General features: G+C 50.8%; 1 pseudogene across 1 annotated transcript; it reads right to left on the bottom strand.

The window, feature by feature from the left end:
• Positions 1-2,500: 2,500 nt before the first annotated feature.
• Positions 2,501-10,355, bottom strand: LOC144107820 (DNA (cytosine-5)-methyltransferase PliMCI-like; annotated as a pseudogene). The gene is made up of 3 exons (XR_013309400.1): positions 10,079-10,355; positions 6,693-7,123; positions 2,501-6,300 (listed from the first exon to the last, which is right to left on the bottom strand). The product of XR_013309400.1 is annotated as a DNA (cytosine-5)-methyltransferase PliMCI-like (transcript).
• Positions 10,356-11,259: the final 904 nt, after the last annotated feature.

Here is an 11,259-nt window from a genome sequence, read left to right on the forward strand (position 1 = left end):
AGAATAACGTCGGCGCCTTCTCCAAACTGCTTTATATCGTCATTGAGACATTGAACTAGATCCTTGTTCTGCTGCCTGCATTTGTCCCCTGTCCCTAAATAAACTACTCCTAGCCATGTCCTTTTACCGGCAATTGTACCTAATACCCAGAGATGTTCCTTGCAAGTTGACTTTATTCTTTGCCAATTTGTTCCTTGATGTATCAGCGTACCTACTCCTCCTCCCTTCCTCTTTGTCGTTGTTCTGTTGCTCCCTTCCCAGACGTAGCCATCAATAAACGGTGGGTCTTCTAGATCCCTGAGATGTGTCTCGCATAGCGCGTACACACCTACTTCTTCGTCCTTTAACTGCTGTTCTATTTCTATTTCGCTTTCTACCGCCTTGCATGTTTGTGCACCTGATCCTGGTGTCAAATTCCTTTTTTGTAGTTTTCTTCCTGGACCACCTAGTGGCCATTTTATTGGCGTCAGCCTCCATCGTTACACTTTCTACTTTGCTTCTACATACCCGTACGCCCTGAGCCGCAGTGGACCCCCTAAAAAAGCTACTGCCTGGCCTGCCAGGCGGCAGCCGATCTCGGCTCCTAGCCTTCCATTAAAGTGGATGCCACCTCGTGTAAAGCCTACGCCAAAGCCTGCTCTATGCGCTTCCCTCTATATGTCTGCCCCTTCAAAGCCTTTCTGCTGGCTTAACTTCCTTATCTCTCGATTAACAGCCACAACGTCCTTGGCGATTTCTCCATTCCGTCCTTGCACCTCTGGCACTGTGCACACTACGATCTGTACTTGCTGTGCTATCGTCATTAAATCGTCAACTTCTTCCGCTAATCTTTCCACTACTTTTGCGGCTCCACCATTCAGGACATATAGCCCCGCCGCTACCACTACCAAATTGCGCTCTGCGACATTCTTATCATTGACTGTGACCTCATTCCTTGGAGCTAGCTTCTCTCTCTCAGTGCTGTGTCCATTGTCCTGCCTGGGAACGCCCAGACTTCTACCCGCTTATCACCCTTTACAGGCTCCACTATAGTTCTTTTGCACCTACTCATATTTGAGTCACCACCGATAAGCACTAGGGCATATCCTTCCTCCCTCGTAACTTCCGGATTATGCCGCCTCTTATCATTGACTGTGACCTCATTCCTTGGAGTTATAAGCAATAGGGTATTCCCTTCCTCCATCCTAACTTCCGGATTATGCTGCCTCTTATCATCATTAGCCGTCGCGGTGGCTGAGTGGTTATGGCGCTCGGCTGCTGGCCCGAAAGACGCGGGTTCGATCACGGCCGCGGTGGTGGAATTTCGATGGAAGCGAAATTGTAGAGGTCCGTGTGCTGTGCGATGTCAGTGCACGTTAAAGAAACAAAGGTGATCGATATCTCCGGAGCCCTTCACGACGGCATCTCAAAGCCTGAGTCGCTCTGGGACGTTAAACCCCCATAAACCTAAACCAGCCTCTTATCATTGACTGTGACCTCATTCCTTGGGGTTAGCTTGTCGCCTCCTCTCCATCGCCTCCAGACTTCCTAGCTGCCACATGTGCATAGTTCCTGTCTGAACCTGCCTGACCTACTTTCCTATTGCTGTCCAAGCCAGTACAGGCCCCATCCACGCGGCTGGCGCTGGAATGTCCGCTATTGTGACTTCGCATGGCGGTGTCAGCCGTTTTTGCTTCCAACAATTCACTAAGCTGCTCTTGGAGTTTGCGCTTCTCTGCCCCCTCTACCTGTAGCTTTTTTCTAGAGCATCAATACATAACGCTAGGCTGGTGTTCGCTTCGTCAGCCCTGTCCAGGCGTGCACTTAATACGCAGCAATTGCACATAAAATCCGCGCCTTCGGCCTACTCCACAGATTCGAACCGCGTTTCTTTCAAATTCATCGACGCCTCACACTCCTTGCATTTAACTTTCGGTTGCTTGACCATCTTCTCCCCTCTGCCTGCTTTTCTATTTCCGCTGGCCCAGCTCAGGTGCTTCAGTATCGCTGGCAGATGCCGGGGCTAGCAAAAATCTTTTCCTTTTATTGTTTTAATAAAACCACTTACTACTACTAAACAGTTTAAAAACGAAGAAGTAAACCCAATGACGAAATGCTGAGAAACTTGTTCGGCGACACGAAATTTGTTAGTCAAGTACGCCCATACTCGCCGCGGTGGCTTGGCGCCTCTGGCGTCCGGCTGCTGGGCGCGAGGTCGTAGGTTCGAATCCCGGCTTCGGCGCTGCATTTCGATGGCGGCGAAATGCAAAAGCGCCCGTGTGCTCTGCTACATTAACGCTCATTAAATAACCGCAAGCAGCTGAAATTAATCGAGTCATCCAATGCGACGCCCTTCATAACCAGTGTCGCTTTGGGGCATTAAACGCCACTTACCAAATTGCTGAAAAAACGTCGCTTCAGAAGTTGAAACCTCACATACCTACCTGAAACTACGATCTTATTGAAGTCGGTCTTTGCGATAGCATACGAGGCAAGCATGCAATAACTATGACACAGCCAATAAACAGCATTAAAAACTTTATTCATAAAATCACACAATATCAAAGAATCTACAGCTGGGCTGACTCAAACCCAACTGAAAACAAAAAAAAATGTGCGTATGCAGCAAAACGGCCACTAGCCGCGTCCTGACAGACGCGGCAGTAAGTAAACACAGCCTTTACAAGCATTGTCAACTTGACAGTATAAACGGGACGCACACAAAATAAATATCTAAATCTGAAGAACCGTCCTCTCAGGGAAACACTTTAGGTAGGATTCCAAACTGAGCGTGTAATCTCTCATCTCAATACACATACGATGTAAGCAGCTATGAGCAAAGTATTATGCACACAGAAACAAGTCAGGTTGCAACGCCCGTGATTTCCTTCTGCAGAACCTTGGCCATTTCTCTGCCGAGCGCCTGCGCAAGCAGAGGTGGCACGCTGACTGCGATCATCTTGTACTGCTCAGGCAGAGGGCCTACAAATTTGTAGTCGTCCGGGTATCCTTGAATTCTGGCGCACTCCCTTACGCTGATGACCCTGTCCTTGTCGGGATGGATCACAGGCCCCTGCTTGCTCAGCGGCTCCGGGTTCGCCACGACGCCGTGCAGGTATCCGTCCCACTGCAGCCTACCGTAGACGCCGGCCCACTGGCCACTGCGATGACCCGTGTGCACCAGGCTCCAAGGGATGAAGGTGTTCTCCTGGCGGCACATGGGGTCGCACAGGGCCTTGTCATTCTCGGCGCATGGGCAGACCCCGCGACGATGCACGTAGGGGCTCGCCGAGCAGAGGTGCGTGTAGATGAGGCGATAGGCGGTGGTTCCATCGGTCAACTCAACCTCCCGGTTGGGAAGGTCGCGCCAGTCCGATCCAGCGACCTTGGGGATGGCGGCGATCCTAGCCTGGGACAAAGGCGACAGCTTTTGTTGCAGTCGTAGTCGACTGGGCCGTTCGGTGGTGACATTGAGAGAAGTCTGACAAACCTGCGCCACACTGCGCCTCAGGATCACTGAGGTCACCGATCGCATCCTTTAAGGTGGTCCTCTGGTAGGGAGCAGCAGAGGTCAAACTCAGAGGACTGCTGTAGGCGCGACCGTTCACAGCAAAGGATAGGTGACACTCGGGCACTTCGAAGGCGTGAGTCGGTAAAGGAAAAGCTGGCAGGTTTGCTCGGCCACGCCTCGCACCAAAGATGACGAAGCGCCGGTGTCTCTGCGGCATGCCATAGCCAGCCATCCTGCAGCATGCTGCAAGACGTTTGGTAACCAAGGTCCAGAAGGCACTTGAGAGCCAAGGCAAGGCCGTCGCCGTTATGGTACCGGACGGAGCACCTCTCGGCAACGAGGACGACGTACGAAGGATCAAAGAAGGCGCAGAATCCGAGAAAAGTCACCAGTTGGAATTCCTAAGCCCCTGTTTGTCACATCCCTGTAAAAATCGGCAGCTCTTATGAGATTCGAAGGGACGGGCTCCCACACACCAAGTCGATCTGTTCCTTATCAAGGGCCTCCGAGGATTTCGGTCATCCCGGCAGTGTGGAGGTGCTTCAGTACCTTCGAAGGACAGCGGTGAAGTGCGGCCTATGGTCGAAGTTCTCGTTGAATGTGTTCAAATGGTGCTCGTTATCGCCGACTGCCAACATAGGAACTGCTACGCCGGCTTCAGCTAGACCGAGGGACAGACCCCCGCAGCCACCGTACACGTCGACACTGTTGAGGGTTCTGTGAGTCTTCTCCACTTTGGAAACAAGACAGAGGCCAATGCTCTTCTCCTTGCTAGATGGCTCTGAGAGGACACCCGTTCTCCCGTTGTAGCACTGCGAGAAGTAGAATGGCGGCCGCACCATGTCGAAGCAGTTTCCCAAGCAGCCACCTTCGCTGTAAACCACCTCACAGGGAGAAACGACGGATTCGGTAGGGATCGAAAATGTCTCTGTCGAAAGGAACAAACGAATATTGTCCCTGGAAGCCTTGCGAACTTCGCAGTCTCTGTAGAAGGGCTGGACGATGATCGTTCCAGTTGTGTTGAGCTTACCTTTGCCTGCTCGGTTAGCGACAACACGGCAGATCCGATAGGGAGAAGGTAATTCTGGGACCTCTATCTTCGGAGCACACAAGTTCTTCCTGTATCTTTCCGTGAACTCGTCACTTAATGCCTCTCCGGCAGACGGAGCTTCAGAAGCTGTAACCTTTACGCTTGACTTCAGAGGTAAAGGAACAGCGTCGGGCTTTACAAAGACGCAGTCATTATGTCGATACGTATGTGCCGTGGGCGGACTTTGAGACTGGGCGCAACGACAGGTCAATGTCACAGACTGCAGTGCCCACGAAAGTGCAGGTCGCGACATCGCAAAGAAACCTGCAGTAGAACCTCTTTTCCTCAGCGCAGACGGGCACGACGCATCGTCACCTAAGAGAACAACAACACAGCAGACGTCAACTACAGCCGCCAAAGAAACGCTTTCACATTCCGTCGTCAAAAACACTTCGCCCCTGCAACCAGCAAAGGAACTGCCTAGACGGTCTCCTCGTATTGCCTGAACCAAAGCACGTGAGCAAACTTATTTCCTTCACGGTCTTCGTAAAGTTCCATGACGCGGCCAAGGTAGCGCTTGCCAGGTGATGAGGACATGACGAGTATGTCCCTTCCGACACTCACGTTCAGCCCGCTTCCTATCCTGCAAGACGAAAATACGGTTCTTCCTGCGGCAGCTTCGCGTTTTTCACGACTGCGAAAGAATTTGCGGCGGATTTCCTGAAAAATACCCTCTTCGGCAAGGGTTCCCTCAGAAGATTTGACACTTCGCGGTCCATCGTCGTCCACGCCCAAGTGGTCTTCGCTACATCGAGGATTCCTCTGCTGGCACTGCCTGCGGACGCAGCACTGCTTCATGGTTCCAGTTTCCTCCGTGCTTCTTCATGTTGCGGCAGAACGTGCAGACCCTGCAATCCTGAGCGAGACAAGCTTCGCACAAATTGCACCTGTTCTTCCTTGGGACGCCCAGTATCTTTGCCGACTGGTCCCTGCCTCTGAACAGGTCTTCTAGCGTTCTCTCTACAGCTGCATCACAAACGCCGCCGACAAATCGGTTCTCTTAGGTACCTTCCGCAGTCCGAGGGGACGCATGTTCCCCTTGCTCACTTCCCTCGGGACAACTCCAGTGACGCGCATCAGCTCGTAGACGAACCCGTTGTCCATCAGCGGCGTGTCGTCCCCGACAACGCCGGCAGAGTCATAGGCCTGTATATGATCAAGCAGGAACTGCGAGTGCCTGTGCAAGGTCTCCAGCGAGAAGCGCTCACAATCACGCGGCGGGCGATACAGGGACTCGAGGTGGCTCATCATGTCGTCAAACCCCACTGCGCCGTCGCACTCTATGAGCTTCTCAAGGATGCCCTTAATGAGGTAGATCTTCTCTTCCATGCGCTTAATGTACGGTTCGTACTGGGCGCTGGGAGCCATGAGTATGTACTCGGCGAACTGAGTAGTTAGGCCTAGCACGATATTGGAGCCGCCGTCGTAGCCAGTGGTCCACCAGGACACGACGGGTCCCGCCCTCGCGACGGCTATGCTGTCCTGGATGCAAGGGTCCTCAGCGCAAATGCTCTTGACATAGCCGCTCATGTAAAGTGGGACGTCAGCCTCTATGAGGCCGTCGTCGAATGCGCACACATGACCGGTGTTCGTCGTAAACGGTGAACTGAGTGATCTTGAACTGAGGTTGCTCCATGAGCTGGTCCAGGCTGCACAAAGACGACGTCCAGCATCGGTCGGTGAGGGCAATGGGCTCTTCCACTGCATCTTCGCAGTCACCCTAGAAGAAGAAAAAATAAATGGGAAGCAAAAGAAATTTCAGATAACAGTTGTGATTTTTATAGGGAACAGTTTCCACACTATTAACTACAATCGGATATAGCTCAAGAACAAAGAGGCGAATGCCCATCAAAGGTAACCCTCCAGCCAATGGCGCCGACCGGTTGTCAAGACGTCGTGGTTAATTACCTTGCACCTGGTACCGTGAAATCATGGACGCTTGCTTGTGCAAGAAGTTTTGCCAGGGGTTAGGTATAGATTAACCCCGGCGTCAGAACAACCTGTTGATGTCGATGGCTGGAAGGCCGCCATTGAGTGCCATTCAACTCTTCGCTTTCTAGTCATATCCGACTATACTGAAATGATAGTGATTACAGGGTTAACTGTGCTTACGTTAAAGAAAATTATCTCGAGAGGATTCAGCCTCTTCCGGCACTGCTTGCACCAGGTCACATTCCTGTCGACGTCCCCGGCCACACACTCACGTAGAGGCACGGTCAAAGAACGACCGGTTTTCGTTTTCTTCCTCTTGGCAGGAGGTGCGCCGTCCTTGACCGAAGTGGACTTCCGCGAAACTTTCTTGCCGGAACTCCCACAATGCTTGCTGCCCTTCCCCCTCCTGGTCCCGGAAGTCTTGGGCCTCGTTGCCATGGCAGCGCCGACAGTGCTTGTGGCTGAAGACGACGAGTGCGACGCGTAGTCATGTTCGGCAAACGTTTCAGAGGTGCTCGCTTCTGCTAGGTAGCCAAAGGCGGTCTCCCCGCAGTCTTCAGTCTTCACACTTTCGAACAGTGCAGTCGACGAGGTCGTCGCGTGCTCATGACCTGCGCGATGATAAAAAAAATCGCCATCCCGCGCTATGTAATACACAATGCACGGCGCTATTAGTCGGATACAACTCAAGAGCGAAACAGCTTCTTCCCTTCAAATGATCCCCTTCTTGCCAATTGTATCGGCCGATTCTCATGACCTTGCTCATGGCCTCCATGGTAGCGGACAGTCCTCTCTCTGCATTGTCGCGTCGCTCCCGGCATTGTCACGCTAGCAGGGTCATGAAAATCGGCCGACGCCATTGTCTGGAAGTGGGTCATTTGAAGGCCAAAAGCCACTCCGTTCTTGAGTTGTACCCGACTATAGAATTAACGCTAAAACCAGAATGCTTTTAGCTCGTTTGTATTTCCTTGTGCTGCGTTCCTTTCAATGCGTTAGCATTAGAACCCCCCTTAGCGCAAAATGTGTCCGGCGTTGGCGGCGTATGAAACCTGGGAGAGAGAAGGCAAAGTGGCGATTGATTGATTGAAAACATCTTTATTTGCCGAATATTCGTAGAATACGAGGGTGGGCCGCCTAGTCCGGTAGTCCACTGGTTATTGCTACCGCGATGGCCCTCCCTACCAGCCAGTGCTGACGCTCAGGATAAGCTCCGAGCAGAATAGCCTCCCACTCCTCCTCTGAGGGGTGAGGAATGGGGTCAACTATGGCAAACTGGCGAGAAGGAAATGATAGCAAAAGAGAAGAAGGGTGAGGAGAGGGAGAAAGCGGAAGAGGGCTGCTCGGTGGTTGGCCAGTAAGAAACCGCAGTCACCAATCAGAGTGAGGGAGGGAAAGGGCTGCGACGTTTCACATGGTGACTGATGGATTACAGCTCCCCCCGGTCAGGGGAGAACACTAATGCTAACACACAGTCTACGGCACGAATCGCACTGGTCGTCTGCGACTTTTTTCTCGGCAGGGACTAACTCCTGCTCGGCAGCATCGCCTGTACAAATTCCAACTGCATCTGTCGACAGGATGCACGTCCTCGACAGCAGTCAATTTATGTCCAAGGTCTGTCTCCGTCGTTGCCACCGCTTCTGGGTATGGACGAACTCCGGGGTACACAACTTGCAATTTGTGAGCGAAGCCCAACGCAATGCGTGGGCACAATGCAATAAGCAGGAATAATATCATTAGAGGCCGGTATAAGTCTGTGGGAATACACTTCCGACAGAAGAGCAAGAAACTTTATTCAGGAAGGCACTTTTTTGTTAGCTATGACTAGCACTGATTTCTTCGTTTCAGGAGAGCTTAGCGTCTATCATTTCGAAAACAGGGTGCTAAACTTTATGATAGCTAGCGAACGCAACAAACAATAGTTCGCAGAACAATGAGCTTGTTATAGCACGTGTTCCAACATGTTCTTCTGGCAGAATCAGTGAGCGGTACTAATTAAAATAATAATAATTGGTTTTTAGAGAAAGGAAATGGCGCAGTATCTGTCACGTATTTCGTTGGGCACCTGAACCGTGCCGTAGGAAAGGGATATAGGAGGGAGTGAAAGAAGGAAGAAAGAGGTGCCATAGTGGAGGGCTCCGGAATAATTTCGACCACCTGGGGATCTTTAACGTGCACTGACATCGCACAGCACACGGGTGCCTTAGCGTTTTTTTTTTTGAAGATACCGTTTTTTTTAATCCCGAATTTATTGCGAAAACGAAAATTACTCCACGATCTTTTCTGTGTTAATTTCAGAAACCTTGGTGTTTTGAATATGTTTTTTTCAAATATTTTCACAATTTGTAAGTAATTTTGTGTATGCAAAAAATTAACTATTGCTTTTTTTTTGTAAGGAAACTAACGCACAGGCTTTCTTGCGGCCTGTGAATACACAATACTGCCGTAAAAAAATTGCTCTTAATTGAAATGAAAAACAGCGGCCGAAAGGCGCACATTTCTGATTTGATTCTGGACCCGTTCATTCACTCCTCTAATTTCACTGCCCGCGATATCAGCGTAACGCGGTTCGGGTGCAAGCTAGATAGACTCTTTTAAGATTCTTTTCTAAAACAAGCTACAAAATTCAGGCCGGAATCGATCAAGCACCACGCATTAAATAAACAAAAAATACGCTACTTTCACCGCCTGCTCTCGTGGATATGCTGAAAAATGAAGTCGCTCGACGCGCCAGCTGGTGAACAAAACACGAACTAATGGCTTGTCTAGAATGACTACATGCGTTCGTGCTTCACCACCGCAAAGGTATTGAGTGGAGCCAAAAGCAAACTGAAGTCGCTCGACGCGCAGGCTGGTGAACAAAACACGAAATAATGGCTTGTCTAGAATACCTGCATGAGCTCATGCTTCACCACCGCAAAGGTATTGAGTGGAGCCAAAAGCAAACTGAAGTCGCTCGACGCGCCAGCTGGTGAACAAAACACGAACTAATGGCTTGTCTAGAATACCTGCATGAGCTTATGCTCCACCACCGCAAAGGTATTGAGTGAGTGGAGCCAAAAGCAAACTGAAGTCGCTCGACGCGCCAGCTGGTGAACAAAACACGAACTAATGGCTTGTCTCGAATACCTGCATGAGCTCATGGTTCACCACCGCAAAGGTGTTGAGTGGAGCCAGAAGCAAACTGAAGTCGCTCGACGCGCCAGCTGGTGAACAAAACACGAACTAATGGCTTGTCTAGAATACCTGCATGCGCTTATGCTTCACCACCGCAAAGGTATTGAGTGGAGCCAAAAGCAAACTTAAGTCGCTCGATGCGCCAGCTGGTGAACAAAACACGAACTAATGGCTTGTCTAGAATGACTACATGCGTTCGTGCTTCACCACCGCAAAGGTATTGAGTGGAGCCAAAAGCAAACTTAAGTCGCTCGACGCGCAGGCTGGTGAACAAAACACGAACTAATGGCTTGGCTAGAATGACTGCAAGCGTTCGTACTTCCCCACAGAAGAGGTTTTGGGTGGAGACAAAAGCAAACCGAACGAGACGCTGCCACCCATATACTCACCCCGGGAAGGGCCAGGGCTCATCTTCGCCACAAAAAAGTCCAAGCTCTTCTGCGCTGGACTAGCCTGCTGCGAGTTCGTCCTGGACGACGTGGAATTCGCGCCCATCGGCTGAGACTTGGGCGTACCGGGCATGACTGGACAGTGAGGCGGCCAAACACACGATGGACGCGGGGCTGGGTATGTCGATGACTGCAGCAGGCAGCGCCCCCTCGGAGCGGCCGCCGTCAAATTAATCCACTTAAGTCGGTCGGCTCTAACTTGCGGTCACGGCTATGGCATATCTGTTGGGAAGTAGACATGCGTCAGAGAGTTGCAGGGCTAGAAGCGGCAGTAATATACTGCGGCAACAGATGCACAGAAACTTCACTCTACGCTGGCTAACGTCGGCGTATACAGTGCGCCTCAGTTGAAAGCTGGCCCTGTGCGGTGAGACGTGATGGTGCCGACTGGGTGCACAATTTGGCCCTTTGAGCAGGTGCTCTCACGAGGTACAGGGCGGGGTGCGTTTCAAGTACCGACTACCATTCTGCGTTACGTATAGGAAGATCCTAACCATGGAAGTTCTTTAGCAGCCATAGTGGTATTTCTAGTAGCCTGCAAACAACAAATAAATTCAGACTGTGGGAGTTCAAGTGCCGAAGCGACGCATACGGTACATGGGGGACCCCGTAGCGGAGGGCTCAGGATTAACTTGCGCCACCCGGGGTTCTTTAATGATATGTCGCACAGCACACGGGCGGGCACCTTTGCGTTTTGAAACAACGGGCGCGCCGCGGCCGGGATTGAAATTGGCTCCTATGGCTCAGTAAAGGAAAGCCGCGTACACTATTTTTACGCGATAGCCTAAGCGGCTCGTTCGCTCGAAAAGCCGTCGGCATGGCAGTAGTCGACACCGCTTGTCGGAAATAATCGGGGCCTACGTAAAAAAAAAAATCGTGTCATGGTAATTTGTGCTTCTAGTGATTGATTGCTGTGTGATTGGCGATGACGAGTTAATGAAATCATTTAATTAATTGATTAACTAAAGAAATGATAATTTTGAAAAAGTGTGGGTTCAAAGGTGCCAAAATTATAACAATGAAAAGCGAATGCTCGATGATGCTAGTTAAGACAATTTAGAGTGTGCAATTGTTCAATTAACTGAAACAATTGAGAAAAAAAATTAAAAATGCGTTCAGAG

This window comes from Amblyomma americanum, chromosome 10, assembly GCF_052857255.1.
Source record: "Amblyomma americanum isolate KBUSLIRL-KWMA chromosome 10, ASM5285725v1, whole genome shotgun sequence".
Taxonomy (NCBI): domain Eukaryota; kingdom Metazoa; phylum Arthropoda; class Arachnida; order Ixodida; family Ixodidae; genus Amblyomma; species Amblyomma americanum.